The 22991-nt window shown below is 43.5% G+C and overlaps 1 long non-coding RNA gene across 3 annotated transcripts in view; it reads right to left on the reverse strand.

The window, feature by feature from the left end:
* Positions 1-1193: 1193 nt before the first annotated feature.
* LOC141750245 (uncharacterized) overlaps positions 1194-22991 on the reverse strand; it is a 215827-nt gene continuing 194029 nt past the window's right edge. For all 3 annotated transcript variants that reach the window (XR_012589616.1, XR_012589615.1, XR_012589617.1), the window contains 2 exons: positions 19252-19444; positions 1194-11164 (listed from right to left, as the gene is read on the reverse strand). This is a non-coding gene — a long non-coding RNA (uncharacterized LOC141750245). The remainder of the gene's footprint in view (positions 11165-19251; positions 19445-22991) is intronic.

Here is a 22991-nt window from a genome sequence, read left to right on the forward strand (position 1 = left end):
CGCAACAATTAGCACATGGCTGTTTTTCATACACCTTAACATCCCTCACTTCACTGAATGCTTTATATGAGACATTTCACCCCTTTGTTTGAATGGATTAAAAGCAAATCTGCCTCAAATCCTTCCAAGCTTGCCACAGCTACAGGTATTACCTGCTCTCGCTTAGAGGTCTGAGGCTAGAAAACCCTCTTGAAGTGAAGGCACCTTTGTTCCATCACTGATTTCTTTGGAAATACAAAGCGTTGGATACATCCCAAACCCATTTCTCCATCTGTAGAATGAAGAGTCTTTTCTATTGAGTTGTTTTAACGGGATCCACCACTACAGGCATTGGGCGTACCTTTGAAATATTTTCTAGGTGGGATGTGAACACATATTTATTTCCAAACACATTTATTTCTAAAAGAAAACATTGACTAGAAAGCTCCTAATTTAAGAACATTAGAAAGGGGGAGAGGAAGGGAGAGGAAGGGAGAGGAAGGGAGAGGAGAGGAGAGGAGAGGAGAGGAGAGGAGAGGAGAGGAGAGGAGAGGAGAGGAGAGGAGAGGAGAGGAGAGGAGAGGAGAGGAGAGGAGAGGAGAGGAGAGGAGAGGAGAGGAGAGGAGAGGAGAGGAGAGGAGAGGAGAGGAGAGGAGAGGAGAGGAGAGAGGAGGACGCTGCGGTGGGGCTATTTCAGCCTCATCTTTCTTATCTGCTCTTTTGGAGACCTGCGGTCGCAGGCCGACATCACACTTCTGGTCCCGGCAGGCTGAGCACAGAGGAGAGGACCTGGTCTGGCCACTTGGTCACATCACACGGTTACCTAAGGCAGCCAGAAAGTTCAGCGGCTGCTTGTGGTTTCAAATCCCAGAACCCTTAAAGCACAAATACAGGTTCTAAACGCGAGGCTGTGACCTCTCCACTCACCAATAAAACATGCCCAAAGTCATAATAAACAAAACATCACAATTCAGGGTGGCAGGGCATAAACCAGTCATATGTATTTTCTTTCTGGCCACTTAAGCGAATCTCAGCCTTTACCAAAAACTACCTCGGTGAACTAAGTTAGCAAAACAATCCTGATTACAACATAGGTTAAAAAAAAAAAAAAAAACTCAAACAAACTTAACCTAGAGTTTCTCATGGGATGTTTTATGTTCTTGTTGTTGCAGAGCAGAATATGGGCCAGGATAAACATGGAAGGGACACAAGTGTGATAATATAATGATACCTTTTATTAGCTAAAAGAAGGAAAAAAAAATAACAGAGCTTTGGATACATCAAAGGTCTTTTTTCTTCACTTTCAGGATGCAGAAAGGAAAAACCACAGCTTGTATATTCCTGACAATACTCATCTTGTCAAGGAGCATGAACTTACGTTGTGGGCTCTTCATTTCTCTGGGTAGCCAGCGAAGGAGGGGGAAGGGGAGAAGAAGAGTTGCTTTGTAGGGACTGAAGGAGCTGACATCTGGTTACACAACGATACAAATTTCCAGGTCATACTTAACAGCACGAATAATAAACTGAAAAGAGTTGCTGGCTACTTCCAGGGTGACACCGTGGTAACCTTGTTAAGCTGTTTTCCATGGGCTACCTATGGAGCTGCAGCGGATCGCAGACAGGGAAGGAGCAGAGGCAGATTTTTAAGAAACACTTACTTCTGCAGGAGATAAAGATGATAAGATCAGAGCCAAAGATGGGTTCTCCTGTGCGTCTGACTCTTTTCACAGAGCAGACAAGATTCACAGCTGCTGGAGGGGGAAAAAAAAAATAACAAAACAAACAAAATGAAACAAAAAACCCCAAAAAAACTCAAGCAAAACAAACCGTGCACATGAGGAGATGAACCTGTGGATAAAAGTGATGTGCTGGCAGCCCAGCATCTGCTGGCTATCGTCAGATGCAGCAGAGTGGGTGCACTGGATTAATGATTTCTTTTCCATCCTCTTACATCTTTCTCAGCCCCTGCCATCATTTATTACAACACCCTTACTCTGTTACTGGGACTGACAGAAGGGGAATAAACTTTACCCTGCAGGTGTTTTCAGGAGAAATTATCTTTTCCCCAGGAACTGGATCCTAGATTTGGTGAGTAATAGTTATTTTTCCCAACAGTTCGTGACACTGTTGTAGCAGATGCTTTTTCCCTGGGTATTTCAGATATGCCCACCTACGTCCTAAACAGCGCTGGTCTTCTGTGAATATATGTTTGTAAATGTAGGAAGTACTTCAGAGCGTTAGGCTAGAAAGTATATTAAAAGACCTTTCACTTACATTGATTTTAAAGCATTAAATTTTGACATCTTCAGTGCAGACCGACCAAGAAGCTTAAAATGGATTCATCACACAAGAAACAGATCAAGTCCATTTTACCCTTTCAAAGCGGATCTCAAACTTCCTCAAGCAATAATGGCATATTTTTTTCAACTGACTAAAATAACGAAAGGGATTAATAGGATTTAGGGTGACTGGAAAGAAGGAGCCATCTCTAAAGGAGATTTCAGAACATAGGCAAAGGCAGATGTAAAGAGGGACCTTTCCCAACATTTTAGTTTTTTCCTCCTACCTTCAATTTTGTGTAAAACTGATGCCAAATCTCATTTCCCTGCATGTTAGTATAAATATATGAAATATTTATATATGTAAAAAAAATATACTGCAGCAGAGATGCAACAAGGGGAAGCGTGAGGATCCTAATGCAGGCACGTCTTTAGGAGGCAGCCAGCAAAAGGCTGAAGGAAGAAGAGAGAAATCGTCAGCTCATCGGCTCTTTCAAAAGCCAAGGATGGGGATGGCAAATGTTTGAGAGAGAGAGAAGGGACAGGGACAGCGAGGGACGGAGACGGGCATGACGCAGTGATCGCAATGGCTAAGGGAGAAGCCACAAGCCTTGCAGACACGCGGCTCGGGCTGCAGCACTGACTTTTCACCCCACATCTCTGTTAATTAGCATTTCATGCAATAAGATGACGCATTTTGATTTTTTTTTTTCCTCCTGCCTGCGTGACTCTGAAGCACAGAGGCACAGTGAAAGGAGGAGGACAGAAATGCGTTATTTATACTGGGAGCAGCTTCTGTGCTTTCCACAGAACAAGGCACTCCTGGGCAAAGGGGAAGGGCCGGGAATGTCCCTGCGGGGCGGCCACGGGAGCGTGCCCAGGCGCTCAGTAACACCAACCTGCAATCCAGCAGCCCATCAGCTCGGCCTCACCCACCCCGCCGAGCTCCACCGCTGCGGGAAAAACCTTGATGAATTTTAAAAACGGCTGGAGAGAACATGTTAAATCTCCACAGCGTTGCCTGGAAGCCTGGACCGTAGCACAGGAGGAGTTTACCCTATTTCAAAGGGCCGCAGGGAGGATAATTTTGCTGATGCTAGGCGTGCCCTAGCTGATTCAGAGAGATACTTAGACATTACCAGGGTGAGTGCCCATAGATTGAGAGATAGCGTTTAAAGTGCGCCTTCTCCCTGTAACTACCGGGGAGAGAAAAAGAGTGCCGGGCACTGGGTGAATCACACCCAATCGCCCCACCAGCTCTGTAAGAACAATTAGAAGAGGGGACCAAACGCCAAAAGAACATGCCTTATATCCTCTGCCTTCTTCAAAATTGCTTTTCTGCTTTTCTTCTGGTCTCCTTCCAATCACTGAGCAAGCTTTGCTCAAGTTTGCTGTAGCAGCAAGCTAAATAAAAATGGAGTCTCTTCAGGGTTATTTTTATGGATTGTACAGCTTTCACTCAACAATTACTGTACCGCTAAGGCCAGGACGAAAAAGCTGGTCTTTTTTGTGGAAGGTTCAGCATCGGCACATGGGCACACTGAGAATGCCAGGTCGCAAAGTGCCTGTTTGGTATCCAGTTAACATATGGGCAATGTCATGGAACACAGTCTACAGACTTTTTTTTTTTTTAAATTTCTTTGCCACAGAAAATTTTTGAGGATGAATGTTTCTGAATACAAGGATGTTGCTTGGCCCACTCTGTCAACATCAGCTTTACCTAAGTGCACCCAAGCCTAAGTTGTTACTCTTTGCAATAAACATAACAAAAAATAAGGGGAAACCATTTCATCGCCTGTTTTCTGGGGTTGTGTGTGGGGGGTTTTTCTATCATAAAAGAGACCAAATGGGTGAATCTGGTTTGCCTGTCCACACGTCACTGTGTTTGTGGAAGGCATACCACGCTTAGATGACAGCTGAAATTGGGCTTGATAAAGGAAATGCAAAAGAAAGGAAAATACATGAGTGATCTATAGCACTATTTATTGTAGCAGCTTTGGGTCATTCCACAGGTCACATATTTGCTTTATTGGATTAGCAGCGAACACATATGTGCATCACACAGGCACACACAGAGCAACTTCTTGTCTCTTTTGATCTGGCTTATTGGCTAGGTGGTAAGAAAATGCCATTTCTCCTTTATCATAGCCGAGTGTTGACAGAAAGCTTTGCCCCGGCACCTGCCAGCCTTACCCCAAATTTCCAGCCCTCCTTGCAGGCTCTGCCCTTCAGCCACATGTAGGCGTCCCTTTCGCGTCCCAGAATGGTCCCATTAACCCAAACCTCCCCTCCAGGCCGTTCGCTTTTCCTTGAGCAACGCGGAGGGAGGGGCAACTTGCAACCCATCACAACTCTGGTTTTATGGAAATCAAAGACAAATCTCTCATTTCTGGCAGGAGCGGCTGCCCTAAATCTCTGTCACTAGTGCAGCTCTTTAAGAGCACAGTAATTCTCCACCAAATTGAATCTTCTCTGACAATTGGCAGCACATCAGAGACAATTCACAGGCATATTTTTTCCCCTTTCCTAACAGGAAATAGGGCTTGTGTTACATTCACAGTGACCTGGAGCTCCAGGGGCAGACTAATATCTCACCTAAACAAACAGACAGTATTTCTTGCCTGATAAAGGCGGATGGGCTGAAAGGGAAAGCCGACTTGGCTGTGGCCTCCCCAGCTCCCAGCAGCGGCACGGGAGGTGACAACAACGCGCAAACCTGCGAACACCAACGCACGGACCCCCGATGCAGCCCAGGATGATGCCTCAGAAGGTTTGGAGCTGCAGGTCGGCGTTTGCACTCAGTCCTTGGTTTTGTTTTAACGACATCACCATTGTCTCATCTCTTGTGGACCTCAGTGGGGTTCCCTCTCACAGTGTCAACTGGGGGTTCTACCACTCAACCCATTGCAGGGCGGAGAGGACGCAAACACCCCCTTCTGCTAAACCTCCCCACCTCCTTGGAGGCTGCCGCATATTCCTAGGAGATTCCCGCCCACCTCTGTGGGGACAGGGAGATAATTCTGGGCTTTATTTGTGGTGGATGAAAAAAAGCAAACTCCAAACCGTGTGAAACAACTCTGGGGGACAATAACTTGCAACAGATGTCACGATTCTTCAATGTCCAATTGAGAAGAGAGCCTTCAGAAATAATAAACACCTACATGTGCTTGCTTGTAAGGCAAATATCATTCAGATACTATTTTTCTTGGATTTCCCCCCCGTGATATACTACTGTATGTTTTGCCCAGAAGTGATATCCTGTTCATCCCTTGTAAAAATGAGAGAAACAAACTAAATCTGATGGGGAAATCTACTGATTGCAAAATGCCACACCATACAGGCATCACACTGAACACGCACACGAAAGGCAGAAGTGAAAAGTCTGGTTTCACACCCATTAACCCCAAATGCCAAAGGCACCAGAGAAACCTGCATGTTTCAATGGTTCACCTCTCCCAGCAGCAGGATTCACCTCTCTGCTACCCAAAACTCCACTCAGCTCGGCAGCAACCCTTTTCCTGACACAAACAGGCTTTGCATCAGACCCTTGGCTTCCCCTAGTGCACGCAGGATCGGACCTCCAGAAAATCTCAAGCCCCTCAGGATACCCGAGGAGAGCACAGTTTACAGCTGACGGCAACGCATCTCCCAGCCTCAGAAACGTCTGGCTTTCTGAAATACCATGGAGAAGCCTGAACTCACCCCACAGGATTCACATCTGCTTCTAGTATAGGAAAAAGTATGTTTCAGGATCCTAGGAGTCAGGAAAAGTCTGCCTTTATAGAAAAAAAAAAAACAGTATAGTGGCAGGGATAAAGTAGGATAAACGTTTGTAGCAGCAGATATTCTCTTAGGGAGCAGCAGAGAGACAGTGACAGGCGAGGGAGCGATACTGCCGGAATGACTCGCTGTAAGCTGTTGTTTTGGCTTTGTCAACGCAACCACAAGTCTGTTCATGTTAGGCACAGGCCTCTCTCTCTCCCCGGTTATTTCCAGGAATCGGACATCGACAGTTGACAATGACAAGAACAGCGCGAGCGCTGCGGCTGGCCGGCCGCAGTAGGTCTGAGGTTCTTGGTTTGTTGTTTTCCAAGAGAAACAGCTGTTGACCTTCGGCTTTTCTGTGTCACCCATTGTCATGGCACTGAATAGAGGTATTTTAGGATGACCATATCTGTTTACAGCAACAGCTACCACATATCCCCTGCAAATCTCACTGTTAGGTGGAAAAGCAATGTGGCAGCCAGTCACTCCTACTCATGTGGATACTCTCTAATCATCCCCCTCAATACTTCTGCCAGTCCAGGCTTGAATTTGGGAAAGCAACCGAATTTTAACTCCCTGAATCTGTTTTGGGGGCCCCAAAACCTCCTGCCGAAGCTCGGAGTGAAACCCTATGCCAGCCTCAAACGAGTGAAAATTTTCTGTGACTGCGTCCTGTGGTTTCAGCTGGTTTTGCAATTAAGTTTGTGTCCTAGTTTCATTCTGAATTTCAGCTGATGCCATGCTCAGCTCAGCTAAATCAGAACCTTAAAACGAAACTCAACCCCGTATGAGCCTCTCCTCTAAAGTAACTGGTGCCCTATGATTATTTTTTTTTTGGTTATTCTCTTCCCCACCTCATTTCCAATCATGCCAAATGGTCCTCTGGTCACTGCTGTTTGCCTTCGTAGCACAAGTGAAAGAAGCCTCCCGGGGCATTTGGAGGTGGCTGCTTGGCCTTTCCCTCCACATACAGGTTAATCAGTAGCTTTGCTTTCAGCCCTTGTGCATCTCTGAAAATATCAAAGCAAGGAGCTCTGTTTTCCATGGATGAGCACGCGCCGATGGGCTCTTCGCAGCCTCTGAACACTGGGCCCAGCACCACCAAGAAGCCAGCTGGTGCACACACAGAGATGACTTCTGTCTGCGCAGCAGAGGGAGGATTAGCTGATATGACAGTGTTTCTGTAGCCTGAGAAGCACCTTCTTGCATTGTTAATAGTCCAGAGCATGAAAAAGCAGGAAAGATAAACAAGCATTAAAATGAAGAGTGGTCAAGTAGGTACTCAAGAGCTTCGTATCCTTCCAGGAGTCTGAAGCCAAGAAGCTAAACTTTAGTCTAAAGCTGAGAAACCAGAGGTCACAGAAAAGCACGTACGTGCTGAAGTTTTGTAGATGCAGTTACTTACTTTTGTTTTCGCAGTTAAATGTGTTGCCTCCATCTGTGTAAACAAGAAGCAGAGAAAGTTAACATTACAGTAAAAATACAGTAGGGGGAAAGAGAGTGGAGCAGGTTTTGGCTACACAACAAAGAAACTTGATGGGATTAGGGCTTCAACTCAGTCGTGTCCTCATTTTCCAATCCAGATGAAGAAAAAGAACAAATGCCCCACAAAAGGAGGAAAAGGGGAAAGACCTTTAGAGGACTGTACCAGCTAGGCCAGCAACATGCCCTGTCAGAACTCAATTTTATTTTAATGGGATGGGAAGTGTGCCCGGGACTAAATAATGCCGTGTGTTGTAGGTAATGTTACACAGAGCCCCAGTTAGATGGGGTCCTGAGTGGACACAGCTGGGGGGCAAACTCAGCAGGAGTCCCATGCTAAGCGGTGAATAAATAAATAAATCAACTTCAGCGCCATTCAGATACTTACAGGGGTTTTGTTATTATTGGTTAGGCACGTTAAAAAAAGAAAACCTACCATCAGCCAATAAGGTGCTTACTTATGCTTCCTTTGTGCAACTAGTGATTTTTATGTATTACGTCTCTATATAAACACACATATTTCTCATCGGTCTTGTCCTGTCCTGCCTTGCCTTGCCCTGCCCAATATTCTCCAGAGCTTCTTTCCGTCCCCCATAACCTGTATAGAGGCTCTTTCCTGTGCAGATTCAGGTGCATCTTGTCTGCTAGATAAGACACCGAATTTCTTCATTTTGCTAAATAGGCCCAGGCTAGAAAAGCATTTGTTTAAAGCATTTAATGTACTAATAAAAAATTTTGCTTAAATGGTGTTACAATCACAAGTGTCGCACAAACAGTTAATATGATTTTTGGACAAATTGTGAAAAAAATCAGGTCATCAAGCCCTGGGAAATGCGAGAGGATCTCAGGATCTACCTAGGCTGCAGGGAAAGGGTGCTCCACTGCAAGTCTCCCGTGGCGCACACCCTGCTCAGGACACCTGCTGGCTGTCACCGCAGATCCTTTCCGGCCTCTGAAGTGGAAACTGGGCTGGAGGAAGGTATGGGGGAGCTCTGCTCCAGAGTCTCTTCCCACCCAGGAGCTGGGGCATGCTCCGGGTTCCCATGGTGGGGTTTGGCCAACTGGATTAAAAGGAAAATATCACCTGACAACAATATTTTTTAACTGTATAAAGGAAATATTAATGATGGACAAATAGAAAATGTATGTAGCCAGTAGAATAGAATGATTAACAAAAACTTAAGAAGCTCTTACAAAGAGTTGGCATTGGTTCAGTCTGCGTACTCAGTCTAGATACTAGAAATCTTCCACAAAAAATGAAAGCTCTGGAAAACCTGATGAAATTTCCTTTTCTTAGGCGTGAGTGTGGGGTCGTATATGGTTTTAATTTCTTTAAAGCTATCAGATAATAACAGATGCACGAAGCTTTCCCTCTGACCCTCTCCCTCACACATACAGGCATACACCACCCAAATCAGATCCCAACCGGATAGTGTGGGCAGAACAATGGGAAACAGATAGCATCTGGTTCTTTAAAACAAACAAAAAAAAAAAAAAAAAGGAAAAAAAGAAAAATCACACACAAAGTGGTTAAGTAACTGTCTCCTTCCCTCTTCCACCTTTTTTTTGGTAACTTGATTGAAATCCAAACCACAAAGCAGAGCTCTGGGGTGGAGAGCCAGGGGAGGAGAGGAAGGCGGAGAGGAGGAAGGAGATAACCTGTCCTATCAGCCCCGTGTCCTTCCCCTGCAAAGGCAAACACCGGGCAGCGAAGCTGCTCCGTGCAGGGACCCGGGCGGCTCCCACTGGCACCGGGCAGCCAGCTCAGCATGTCACATCACGCACCGAGACTCGAGGCTGACGGACGTGTTTGGAGGCACTTTTCTAAGACGAGGTCTCCTGCTTTATCACAGAGAGTGTGGTGAAAGGCAACGACTTCTCTGTGCAGGGCTAAACCCCCCACTATCAAGAAGGAACAACCGATGCCGTCGATGGACTTTGATGCTATGCTTAAGTGAGGTTTTTTGCTATTCAGTATCAACAGTGTTTTTTACTTTCCTACTTCAAAAGTGCTGGGCAACAAGTCACAGAGTGAAAAAAATGCTATGTGATTTATGTGACCTGTCTGGTACAGGCAGTAATATGAGAGGTATAAACAATATATTATTGTTGCCATTCCTGTTGGCATATGATTAAGAACAATCAAGAATCCACTAGATTCCTCTCTCACATCCGAGTACAGTATCTTTGTCTCTAGAAAACACATAAGCTGTAAAAGTAATTGAAACAATACGCACCCAGGGAAGGCTCATGGATTACATGCTACCAGGATATAAAGTCACCTTCAGGTCTACAGTTTTCCTCTTATCTTTTTTTCCCCACGTATCCAAAAAACAAAGCAGTTTCAGTGAAAAATCAAAGGACGCTTTTGAAAAATTGGAAGTCAGAAACGAGATGAAACATTTCACACCACACAAATACACACAATTTGTACTGCCAGTGTAAGTACGTAAGGAACCCGCCATGCGCTCTACCCTTTTTTATTCCTCTTAGCTGTGTAAACTACTCAAAACTGGAGGGCACATGTCGCTTACACTGACATGCGAATCATTACTGCTTTGTCTGCCAGGAAATTTGTGTAAACCAATGCTGAGCTCAGGTTCATTACATTGACATTTTCACCAACGAGTAAATTGAAAGGTTACATTGTTGACATACCAGATGTTACGCAAACTGCTTTTCAAACCATGGTTTCCATACATCTCTATAAATAAATAAATTAGACGCTTACAAATGGTGTGTGAATCAATATATGGTAAATCGCCCATTTATACACACACAGTGAAAACTACTGTGTGTAAACCCCATATTTCACACAATGTCAAAACCTCCTTTTTCACCCAGTACTTTTCATTTTCCTGAAAATAGCTGTCATCTATGTAAATGTTTTCCCTCAAGACCAACTGTTCTTCATAGTAAGAACGTTACACGGAAACCTGGGTGCCTGAATTAGCACATGGTGTTATCAATGGGAGTGAAGCACCCAAGTGAGAGTCAGGCTACAACGCGTCTTTAAGGATTTGAGTTTGTCTACCTAAAAAGAGTAGATTTGCATGTGCTAACTTTAGGCACGCTCAAGTTTTTAAAATGGATTGGCTCCAGTTTAGATTTAGCCTCAGGGTATTTTGACCCCCTCCTTCTGCATTTTTTTCCCCCTTGACTTCTCTCTTACAACAAAAATAAGCAAAACACTATTTGTCCAATGAGATATTATTTGGGACTGGTTCTCCTTTCAGGGTGATGCAAGTCACGACTGACCTTGTAATTACAGTCAATATGAAGTACACGTGGTCCAGGATGAAATCGCAAGGGTTAATAACACGATTTTAAAATGGCATTGCACTCCCCCGTTCTCAGGACTAAACCAAAGTGGGGCTGACCCCAGCTCAGTTTACAAAGGCCTTTGGGTACCTCAGGCTCCATTAATGCAGGAGAGAAAACGGCGTTTGGTCTTTGTTCATCAAGGTCTCCCATTGCAGTCATTACTTCTCTAGAAGACCCCTGCAGTGCCAGTGATTTCTTGCCATGCCCAGTTTCCAATGTATGAATTTATTCTGGTGCAAATCAGGGCAAACCAGATTTATTTTCTAAATCTCCAGTTGCAGAGAAACGAGATTTCTTGGAATGATGGTGATGCCTTCTGCCAGTTGCCTCATCTCCTAATCAAAGAAATGTCATAATAAATCAGCTTTTCTGTAGTACCTTATACACATCCAACATACAGATGCAGAATGGTTTCAATACACTCCAAAAGGCTCCTCCAAGCTGGAAGAAGCCTTGATCAATTCAGACCCTCCTCAACCAGCTGTGACACAGGACTGTGTCTTTCCCACTTTATAATTCTCTGCTGAGTGCTCATACTGAAATTGTTTCATAACCACATGAATTTGGAGTTTTCATTTCACCCTTGGAAGAAATGTAGAGTCTGGCACGGTGACAAGTATAACAGTGTGTAAAAGCACAATTAACTTATGCTCCCACCCCATTTTTTTACATTTCTAAGGAAGCTCTGAGATTTCAGAGTGATTGTTTTCACTTCAGAGCCAGCAGCACACGATCCCTTCACTTCATCAGCAATGCCGTACAAAGCCGGCGTGCTCGGTCTCAGGCATGAGCCTCCGTCCCACCGCCGGAGGAGAGAGGTCACAGCACATTCTGCATCTTCTCCCAGCAACGGGCTTCCTAGCCAAGGAAAGCACTAATTAAAAAGGCCAAGTGGAGTTACATACGGCACTAACAGTGTTACACACCATGATCCCTAGTTTTTTTGCAACTACGGCCAACTTTTCATTTCAAAATGTAAATTTGTTTATACATAAACAACTCACACCTTAGAGACTAAAGATCAAAAATAATTTTTTTTTCAATATGATTAAGTTAGAATATGCCAAAAGATGTTGAAGTTTTCTGTTTGCCAAGTATTTTGAGATCTTGAATTGTCAACTCCTCTCGGTGAAAGAAAAGATGGCTAAAAAGAAAACGGTTTCAGACACTCCATGCCCAGATCCCAACACTGCAAATGTTTATGAACTTTCGCATCTACCCATTTTCCAAAGACAGCCTGTGTGAGAAGAGTTAATTGTAAATGTTTTCAGAATATTGTCCCTTCTGTCTGACTATGATTTGCCATGTGGCTGAGACAGTGGTATGTGAAAGTGGTAGTTATTGAGTCAAGAAACTTTTTTATTAGTTTGAGGATGTTGAATGAGCAAGGCTGAGGTTCTCTGTGCTGAACATGGATGCTCTACCAAACCATTGCTTTGAACTTGTTTCCCTGATGACTTCTGTTTGCTGCCACTTGCTTCCCTGAGATCTCTGAGTGACGCCATGTAGAGTACCTCACTTGCATTTCATCTTCTTCCTGATGAGAGCAGACCCTCAAAACTTGGTGTTGTTCCTCCAGTATATCTAAGCAACTGTCCATTTTCCTTTTTGTCACCTTTTTATTGACCTTTCTTTGGCAGCTAGATGTAGATAGAGCGACTGATGCTCACACAGATCAGAGGTGCTTTCAGATTTAATCACCCCGAGCCCTAATAATCTTGAGTCAACAAGACTCTCTACAGTTCATCTGTCTTAAATTCTCTTGAAGTTTGTTTCAGATATCCATCGGGCTTGCCACTTCTAAGGGAAAATAGTTTAAAACCAATATCAAGCAGACTGTCACTTCAGAACCACCATCACTTGGATCATAGATGGCACGGGGCACCAGCCAGCTATCGTATTTCCAGCAGCATCCAATAGCATTACATATGCTTTTCCTTTACCACCAACACCAGAAAGACATTCTGCCAGACACAATCATCTGTATCTAGCCTGGCAATTCATAAGCTATCCTAAGCACGTGGTCAGAAGAGCCTGGCTGTTAAAAGAGGAACAGCCAGCTGCAGCAATGGATAAAATTGCATCTAAAAGCAGAACAAAACACCACCACGCCGAGCCTTTGCTAGTTCTCTTTCACAAGCCTGTGCCCAGATTTGTGCAGGGTTTTAAAACTCTGTTTAAATAGACAGATAAATAACAAAGTATTCGGCCGCTCCTAATAGTTGCAAGAGTCGCAAATTAAAAGCAACACGCACTCATATTCCCAGGAAAGGCAAAGGAGACGGGGTAGGTTTTACATTGTGACGCTTTGCTCTGTGGATTCTGATTATTTTTTTAAAACCTCGATTGTTCGTTTTTAATGGAGTTCTAATGAAACACCCTCAAGCTCTGCAGTGGTTTGCATCTATGCTTAGCAAGCCAAATACCAGTGTTTTGTTTCGCAAGTAGCATTAGAGATAAGAGAGGGTAAGATCGTGCCCTGGTTTTACAAGGCTGTAAGAGGCACTTAGGGGCCATACAGTCCCCTGCTTGGCTGCCGAAAGCCTACTCTAGTCATTAAATAACGTGAAAGACTTATAATAACAGCTGGTGACTAATATACTCCCTTTGTACAAATGTTTTACATTTCTCACTATAACCACTGCAGGGAGACAGCTCTGCTCTCCTAAAGGCTGAATCTTGCATAGATTTTTTTTTTTTATTTACTCAAAACTGCACCATTACAAGTCACCATTTACCAAATATTATCACATCACGATGAGAGTTTACATCCTATGCTAAGTATAAGCAAAAAGATCATAGTCACAGGATCGTTAGGATACCAAGGTAAGATAAAACCTCTTAAGCAGGAAAGAGGGGTGGGAAAGATGTTAAAGAAGCTCTTTCCTTAAAGTACTTGGAACCACACTTTCCAAGTAAGGTTTCCTCCATCTGGAATAGGAAAATAACCCCACAGTTTTGTGTGAAGTGGCAAAAAAAGCAGTGCATTGGGCGCTGAGATGCACCACGACTGCTTAAGTTGTCTCATGTGAAAGTCACAGCTGAGGTCTGTCAGATACTGACTTTCTGCTTTGCGGACACAAAGGTCCTTTTTTACCGTATCTCCTGGTTTCAATAGATAGCATATGAACTGCACACGAGAATCACAGCCACCAAACATACCTTGCTGTTGGTTCAGTGCCGCTGCCCTCTTATTAAAGAAATAATTTTGCATTCTTGGATGTCCCAGGACATCTGTGGGTGATCCCAGGCAACCGGGAAATTATTTCACTGAATTACTTCTTCAGATGAGTTTGTGACTTACTTACATAGTGAAGTGCAACTTGACAGTGAGTGTGAACCTGGACTTGACCCTGAGTTCCCAGAGAAGTACCAGCAGATGTCTTGTTCTAAAGAAATTTTAATTTATCATCTTCCACTCTTTGTGGTCATTTACTTCTTTTTTACTGGCCTATTTTCAAGTAAAGGCCCGAGCACTAACCTTCCTTCCACCACTTCAACTGCCTTTCTCTATTTGCAAGGAGGATCAACAGCTCTGCAAGTGAAAGGGACTTTTATTTCTTTGGGAATGGATGGGGAGACACCTCCTTCCGTCGTACGCAAACATGTGCACCTTACCGCAGAGAGCACCTGAGACAGGATAAACCCACAGCTCAGCAATTTGGCCAACGCTGCCTGAGACAAAAGAATCCCACGCAGGAATACGAAGCACACTGTCCTGTGTCATCCGTAGCGTACGGACTCCCTTTTCAATGACATCTGTGTTTCCCTCAGACTCTCTGCTTTTCTGGCTGTAGTATGGACAGTTTTACATTATAAACCCTTAGAAAGTCAAAAATTCCAAGCCACAGAGATGACGATACCTTTTTCTCTACCTGTACGGGTCACGTGAGGACCAAACAGTATTACAGTCATTGCCTTGAGTGCCACGTGCTGTCTTTGGTAGTGTCTTAAAGCGTTTATACAGGGAGTGAGAAGAGGCATCAGGACCAGTCCTGATGCCTAGAACTGGTCAAAGTGTTTTAGCAAAGATTTTGCCAAAATCTCCTTTCTGATCAACCACAATATTCCCCAGCTACGTGCCAGTTTCTGGAAAATCTAGTGGCTTAAAATAACAATCTCAAACAATGAAAACTGTCAAAAAATATATTGGATGCCTTTTCAGAAGGGAATATCTGCATTTTTCATTAATAATTTTAAACTTTTTTCAAATTCTGTGTGGTTTATATTGAAAGCTTAAAGAAAATTAAATTAACGAAAACAATTAAATGAACAAAAATTAAATGAAACTCTTCTCGTTTGACCCAAGAAGGAAGCTGACAGCTTTTCAGTTCACACACTTTTTAAAGACAGATTGTTTTGAATACACTCAAAAGTTCTTTACAAATATTTTTGCTGCATGCTTTCAGAATTGTCAGAAAACAAAAATAGTCCATTATTCACGTAGCTTTGCCAGTAAGCTCCGTGACTGCAAAGGACACAGACTCATGTGGCCTCCCAACAGCTGTATTCCATCTAATTTTCTTAGTTCAGCTTTGGTTTCCTATTGGTTTGGCAACCCTGAAAGTCCAGGATATCGTGTGGATAACATTAGGCACAAGAACACAGGTAGAATTCAGGCTGCTTGAAAACAGCCTTGAATTCATGGACACTGTCCATCTCCTGCTGGTCTTCCAGGAATGGTGCCACTCTAACCTACCTCTTTCTCCCCTTCGTCTAGGATTGTGTTCAAATGGCACACTTGGGCGCTGCAAATGGCACTGAAACGTAGGTACGTATCGCAATGGTGCCAAGGAATAAGGCAGGACTGGCATCACTGAAGGGAAAGAGAAGGGTGACAAGGAAAAAGAAGCCTAGGAGTGACGAGTCAATGAAATTCTCAGAAAGCGAGCGATGAGATGGAATGCTCTGCTGACAAAAGGAGACACAATTCATAGGAAAGTCATATGAAATAAAAACATGTGACCCAGTGTTTTCTGCCATGTCTGGGGATGGCTAAGTGCTCACAGAGGTATCACCAGGAGGAAATTCTGCTAGATGCATGTGGTCACGTCTTCCCCAGAATACATCAGAGACTGAAACAGGAACTAAACATGACTCTGCAAAATTTGTGCTTTCTCATAAACCTTTTCTAATATTGCATTTTTAAATTCAAGCTCAGCTGTGGACCTTTCTTTTGTGACTTACATTCAATATCTATTATCATCATTGTTCATTCCCAAATCATGAGCTCCTTTGGAATAATGACGGTTGTAACAATGAATGCCAAATCACACTCTGCCCAAGGAGCCCAATATCGAAATGTACGACAAGAGAGAGACGGAGACAAACAAACAAGAAATAAAAGACATCTATGCAACAACTATGATAAGCAATCGTCTCAGCACATTATGTTCCCTGGCATTGCCAGCTCCTTTTGTAGGCATCATGGCAGAGGAACACTTTATTCTCTTGGTCCAAAAATAACCTATATTTTGAATATTTTATTGTAAATTTCATTTGATCAGTCACACAATCTCTGGAATGAGAATAAACATAGGCTATCTTAACATACAGATAACTCACTGGATATTTATCTTCTAGCTGTTTTTCCCAAACAGCTTTATAATCGACACCCACATACGTATTTAATTGTATGCTTTAAATGAACTGGCATTCATGCTGTGCCTTAGCCCCATTATGAAAACACGTTCTCTTGACAGATGAGATATTTTTATAAAACAAGATTTTACTACTTGTTGTGGACATGATCTTGTAAACTGTTTCTGGCTTGTGAGGTCACGGGGATCAGGTTCGTGCTGTACCTACTGCATTAGGAAGCAAAGATCTTCCTTATGTGAAAATAGGTTGAATTAAAGAAATTGACAAAAACCCCATAAATGACACCATCCAAAAATGATTTCTAAGATCATCCAGCTCAAACTAAACTTGGTGGAAATACTCCAAATAACATCAGTAGAGGCAAGTTCTAAGTATAGCACGGATCGCTTATAAGATGGATGTGCCGGCACATTTTATTTACACGGCAGAACTGTAATTTTTGAATTCTTTGAGATATTCACATCAAGGTCCAGTGAAAGTGAAGGCTCTGTCTCTATCCGAATTGCTACTAGAACTCGATGTGACCTGGGTCTGTGTTCCCATACACAGGAAGGACTGATAGACTGGCCACAGAGGAAGGAGTAAGTTTAATCTATTCCCCGCCTTTTTCTTCCCAGTAAAGAGTGGAATTACAGGGGAGGAAATGAGGCAAGCCTCAGCTCGGCCTGCTGGCACGAGCATCTCAGCCTGTGTGGGGTAGGAGACAGGAAGGCAAAAAGGCCTCCTGAGGTTAAACGGCCACCAGCAAATTACTGGCCTCCCTCAAACTGGAGGAAGTAAAGAAGAGCGTGATTCCAAGGGATACCAAGATTCCTGCTCAAATTAGGCAAAGGATGATGCACTTTAGATGCTACCTACTGCACTGGGAGATACCTGTGGGCATAACCTGGTGCGGAGAAATGCAAAGACATCTGAAATTTTAAAACTTAGGTCTGCAGACAGATATAGATCTGAAAACCTCCATCTCGCACTACAGTGTGTAGGGGGCTATTTTTAAAAAGGCCCGGGCAGCGGCTCACACCCACAATGGAGCCTGTCTAGCACCAACCCCATTATGAGAAACTTTTGTTTCATTCTTCACAACCTGTAGCTCAGCACGCCCAGCCTTTTTCCTCTAGGTAACTTGTTCACATCAGGCACCGAGTAACGGTGAATTAAAGTGTTTACTATCTAACAACAAGAGTTTGGTGGCTGAAATAAGCTTCCTGTTGCACTGAATCAGACCTCATTTAGTCAGGCTTTAATAACCTATGTGCCAAGAGACCTACCAGCACAACGACCTAAGTGCAGTGCCAGCAGTGTTATACCACCAGCGTTGCCCAAAGCAGGCTGGAAAAAGATTGTCTGACCGCTGCTCCCCTGGGGACCTCCAGGGAAATGAGATGTATCTCATGAGCTTCTCAATCAGCAGAAATTGGAACAAAAACAAATAAAACAGTTGGTGGTCTCAACTGTGTTTCTCGTGGGCAGTCACCCATGTTGCAAAAGCTTTCCTTGTGATGGGCACTAATTGCTCTCCCTTGTTAGAGGTCTTAGTCTAGAAGTTAAAAGTGAAATTACAACAGAAGTAAAGGTCAAGATGACAAAAGCGTATAGGTGCCTTGCCCCAAATAAGGAGCCTGAACTTCCACCAAAACCAATGAGAATGTTGGTCCCTATGTAGGAATCACAACCTGGACTCACCTGACCCACACTGAATCACTTCAGTGATAGCCAAAATGCTGCTGTTTCAGATTTTTTTTCTAAAAGGAAGAAGAAAGGCACCTGCAGAAGTCAAAGCTTTTGTAAGACATTCAGGTCCCCTGAAGGTGCCCGTCTCATGCATCAACCAGAAAGAAAGAGCAGCATGATTCCCAATGCTAAAACCTCATAAAACTGCCCAATCGGAGATGTCCTGAATCTTGGCCTGTTGATCTAACCCACTCTGCAGACGAGCCCTGACAGTAAATCTCTCCCACCTCATCCTAGTCACTAAAATACAGGCATCTATTTTAAGCTGGTCTTCCTCATACTTCCTCTGAGGAAGTATCTCTCCACTGATCTAGACGGACCTTTCACATAAATGTGAGGCTTTGAGCTTCTCTGAACTGAGCTTGCTCTTTTCTCTCTGCATGGTCCGTGCAGCACGAATGAGCCTCACAGCTGTTGCCAGGTCAGAGATGGAGACCTCGAATTTTTAATTTGAGATCTTGATTTTTGAATCAAGCATTAGCGAGTTATCATGGGCATCGGTAGGTAGCAGGCTGAAAGAGGTACACACTTTATCTGCCATGAAATTCATGGAGAAGCATCTAAAGCAATGTGAAAAAGCAGATCTGAAACTGCACGTTTTGAAAGAAACTAGATGAAAAAGATAGGCAAAGATTCTCAAACACAAATGTTAGTTCTCTAAGCAGAAAGCAGGTCACTGACTGCTTCCCACGAACAATACATTTGTGGTTATGCAAACCTTATAGGCACAGTTTCTAATACAAATTAAGTATTTTCATTGCTAGTAAGTTCAGTGCAAATATATGTGTTTTTCAGTAAAAATGATTGGGTTTAATTGCATTTCTAATCTTATTTTCATTAATTAACATATAGCTTTGTTTATAGAATTGGGATTTTTTTTAAAAGCAATTGCAGAAAATAGGATTTCTCCGTGTTTAGATTTATACTCCGAGGCCCGTGTCTATCTAAGAATAGATCTTAGATATTAATCTCATTGCAGAGATACTCTCAAAACCTTAATTTTAAGGAGTTTCTGGTAACCAGAAACTTGCTCCCTCATGGGAAACATGCAGAAGGTTCTCATGAAAGACATTGTGAAGTGCTTATGTACCTGGTGGAAGAAAGCGGTATTTGGTGTGTGATTTCAATTAGTCATCGCTGCAGCTTTTCCCATCATAGGCATAATCCTAGGTCTTATTCTTCTGTGTGTTTCCTGCAGGAATAACGTAAGCGGCAAATCTTCAGGCATGCAAACTTACAAATGGGCTATGTCATGCAGAATATCAGAGGACGTAATCTGGAGGCTACAAAGAAACAGAAAACAGAATCAAATGAAACATAAACAGTCTGATTATACAAGACAAAACTGGTGATATGGGGGTTTATTGAAATCAAATTAATATTTCTAAGAAAGTACCTGGGTTTAGTGGGAATTATTTTCTTACATGGTATTTCAACACTCCGAAATGCCAAATGTTTAAAAAGTCACCATTTCAAAACAAATGGTGGTGTTTCAGTGGAAAATGTTGACATTTTTTCACTCGAACATCACTGATTCTTAGGGAATATTTAATCCTACAAAAGCTTTTGAGCTCTTATCCAACTCTACCTGCTAGTCTCAAACGGAGAGTAGAAGGGGAAGCGGAACACTCTTAGCAGAGCGAATGGGGTTTAGGATGACAGGAGCAATTTGATGCTGAGTGGGAAGGTGAGTTTGTGTAGTAACTGCTCTGGTCTGAAAGGCAATGTCCAACCCCATCTCCTTCTTAACTTCAGCTTGGAGCGGGTGTCAGATCCCAATGTAAACTTTCCCATCTGTGTTATTCTATTAACTGAAAGGGAAAGGGATTAGCATGTGTACTTGTCACATCTTTTGACCTGTTGCATACTGAGACCGAAGGTAATGTTAAAACAAACAGCATTCTTCTCCCTCTGCCAGGATAAGCAGGGCACGGGGGTGGCGTTTTGTTAAATGAAAAGAAAGTCAGACCACGTAAAGCGAAGTATGTACCCGGTGCAAAAATAAACCTTGGAAGTTGAAGATTTCCAAAGGGTATACCTTAAACAGGGCGAGAGAGAGAGAGAGAGAGAGAGAGAGAGAGAGAGAGAAAACATTTGAGAGGAAAGTTCCCCTCCCTGCCAAGCGCCAGATGGAGGGCCTTCCCACGGAAATAGCTGCAGAAGACAGATCGCTGACAGAAACCACTGCCAAGTGAAGGAGGTCCCACTCATCGTGCTGGTAAAAGCTTAGTGGACGAGAACATAATACTCTGATTAAAACACTTGCTCCAGAGAAGGGGGTTGGAGTGTGGCACAACGTTCTCTTAACGCAACGGAGCGTGGCTCGTACCCCTGACAGGAGCGCACGTTTTGGAAGGCTGATGTGGCTTGGGGCTTCATTCCTTCTTTTCATATAGATTCTTTTTTCTTTTTTTATCCCTCACTGTAAGTTTATAGAGCACACATGCACACACACACAGACATGCAGAATAGCAACAATAATCTGCTTTTCCTCTCCTTTCCCCTGCATTTTATTTCCACAAGGCCTTTGCTGTGATCGGGACAAGATGAAGTGTTGGATGCTGACACTGATAGAGAATACATTTGGGGATAGAGGGTTTAATGAAGCTAGGCACCAAAAATCTCTTTTTCAAATGTTTCAGTTAACTTGGCACTAAATTATTCATAGAAAAAGAAATTGAGGGCTTTCCACTCCTCCTGCTTTTTCCTAAATGTTTCTGGTTCCCTTGTAAAAATCCATAGGAGCGCACGCACTTTGTCAAAGAAGAAAACAAATTCAGCATCTCCAGGATGATCAAGTCAGTTCAGTGACGGAAAAAAAGGCAATTGACTGTATTGCTATCACAGAGAGCCAAACGAATGGGAGACAGGATGACCTGGGTACAGTGTGTTCAGGAAACGGGCTCTTCCAAGAAGGCCGAGCAGGTACGCCCTGATGTTCCCAACATTTGAATGAGAGCCATTATATTCCAGTTACAGCCAAGGCTTGAGCATCAGATGTCAACAGAGTAGACAGTTAATACAAAATATTAACCACAACTAAAACCAAGTTCCACTTTTGGATCATCTTCCCTTCTCACAGTGCAAGAAGGATAACAGCAAATCACACTGAGTCCAGCAGTGGACTATCAAGACAGCCGAACACATGAGGAGAGGCTGGGCGAGGTGGATTTGTTCAGCATAGAGAAGAGAGAGGTTAAAGAAGGGGATCTAATTGGTGCCTTCTCCTCACTGATAGATGGCTACAAACAAGACAGAGTCCAACTTTTCTCAGATATGCACAGTGAAAGGACGAGAGGCAACGATCACAAGTTGCAGCAAGACAATTCCAACTTCATATAAAAAATAAATTAAAAGGATGACAGTTACGTTCTGGAACAGGTTGCACAGAAAGACGGTAAAACACCTAACCTTGCAGGTTTTTAAAACTTGACAGAACATGGCCCTGAGAAACCTCAGCTACCTTTGAAGCTGGCCCTCTTTTAAGCAGGGCCCAGATGATCTACAAATGCCAGTTCCAATCTTAACTCTGAGAATACCAATTCTATTTTTTGCAGCAATATAGACACTTTCAGAAATCCCCATCTCCTACCTCAACCCTGATGTCCTCCTCTAAGTGAAAGCTTTTTCTTTTACTCCTACAAACCAGAAGACAGAACAAAGCGTTGTTGAAAATTACAGTCTGCACCACCTGCCTTTTGTGCCTTCACAGCAGGGCTTTTGATTCTCTGTAAGCATCATCACCACCATCATCACCACAAACAGGCCACGGCTCTGCCACTGTGGAAGGAGGCATTGTTTTGCTGGGAGCTACACAAGCACGCGGCACCATTTATGGGTGACCAGGACCAGTTCTGCACTGTCCCATCCTCTGTCATCTCAGGAAGTTAATAAATCTCAGTCCCTTCCCCGCTGTCACCAAGCCAGGGGCACGGATGCACTCTGTGGACAAAAACCAGGTTTGTTAGCTTAGTTCACATGTCTCCAGAAAACAGCACAACAATACTGACAAAAGAAACTCCCTTAAAACGTGATGTATCTGTTCTCACTGGCAAAGTCATAATGGTAGAGAGGACAACTAAGGATGACACGCAGCTTTCCTGAAGTGACGGTTAGCTGTGTCAGAATGAATTTACCAGGCCGTGACAAAGAGGAGTAACATGATTTCCCCTTGACCTTGATCTTTTTCATTTGGAAATATTTTCCCATACTTCGTAAAATATTGGGCAAACCTGGAGTGAGGTTGTAGGGAAAGGGAGCATGGAGTGCAGTGGGCAACACTGAGCTTCTCCGGTGTTGCGTGGCACCAAATGAGATGACAGATACTGCTGGGATTCCTCACCACTGATAACGGTGTTCCCAGAGCATGTATTAACCCCTCTCAGAACAGACTATGGAACCAAAGTTTACGGCAGGCTGTTATAATAAATGCAACCATTTCAATGCAGTGATTGGGAATGTTTACAGGGTGTAATTCTTGGCTAAACAAAGAAGGCATTTTTGGGAGGCCATGTGGCATGGGTCATTGCTTTGCTGGAAGACAGAAAGAGATAAGAGCCCTCACACTTCACCAGACTTACTCCCTTCCCTTTACATGACTGGAAGGGTCCAGATGACAGTATAAGGCAGCATTATTCCAGATTTCCCCATACAAGGCAATTGCCTCCCCATTTTCTCCTCAGCTCCTGAATCATCTTTGCTGGCTTTGTCTTGCAGCAGCACAGAACTGCCCCAGCCATAGGCCAAGGCTGCCGGGGGCTCAGCAAGCACAGAGTGAAACCCCGGCACCATGTCCAACGTGCCTTCAAGACTGTCCTTCCAGCAGAGATG

This window comes from Larus michahellis, chromosome 12 (genome assembly GCF_964199755.1).
Source record: "Larus michahellis chromosome 12, bLarMic1.1, whole genome shotgun sequence".
In the NCBI taxonomy this organism is placed as follows: Eukaryota; Metazoa; Chordata; class Aves; order Charadriiformes; family Laridae; genus Larus; species Larus michahellis.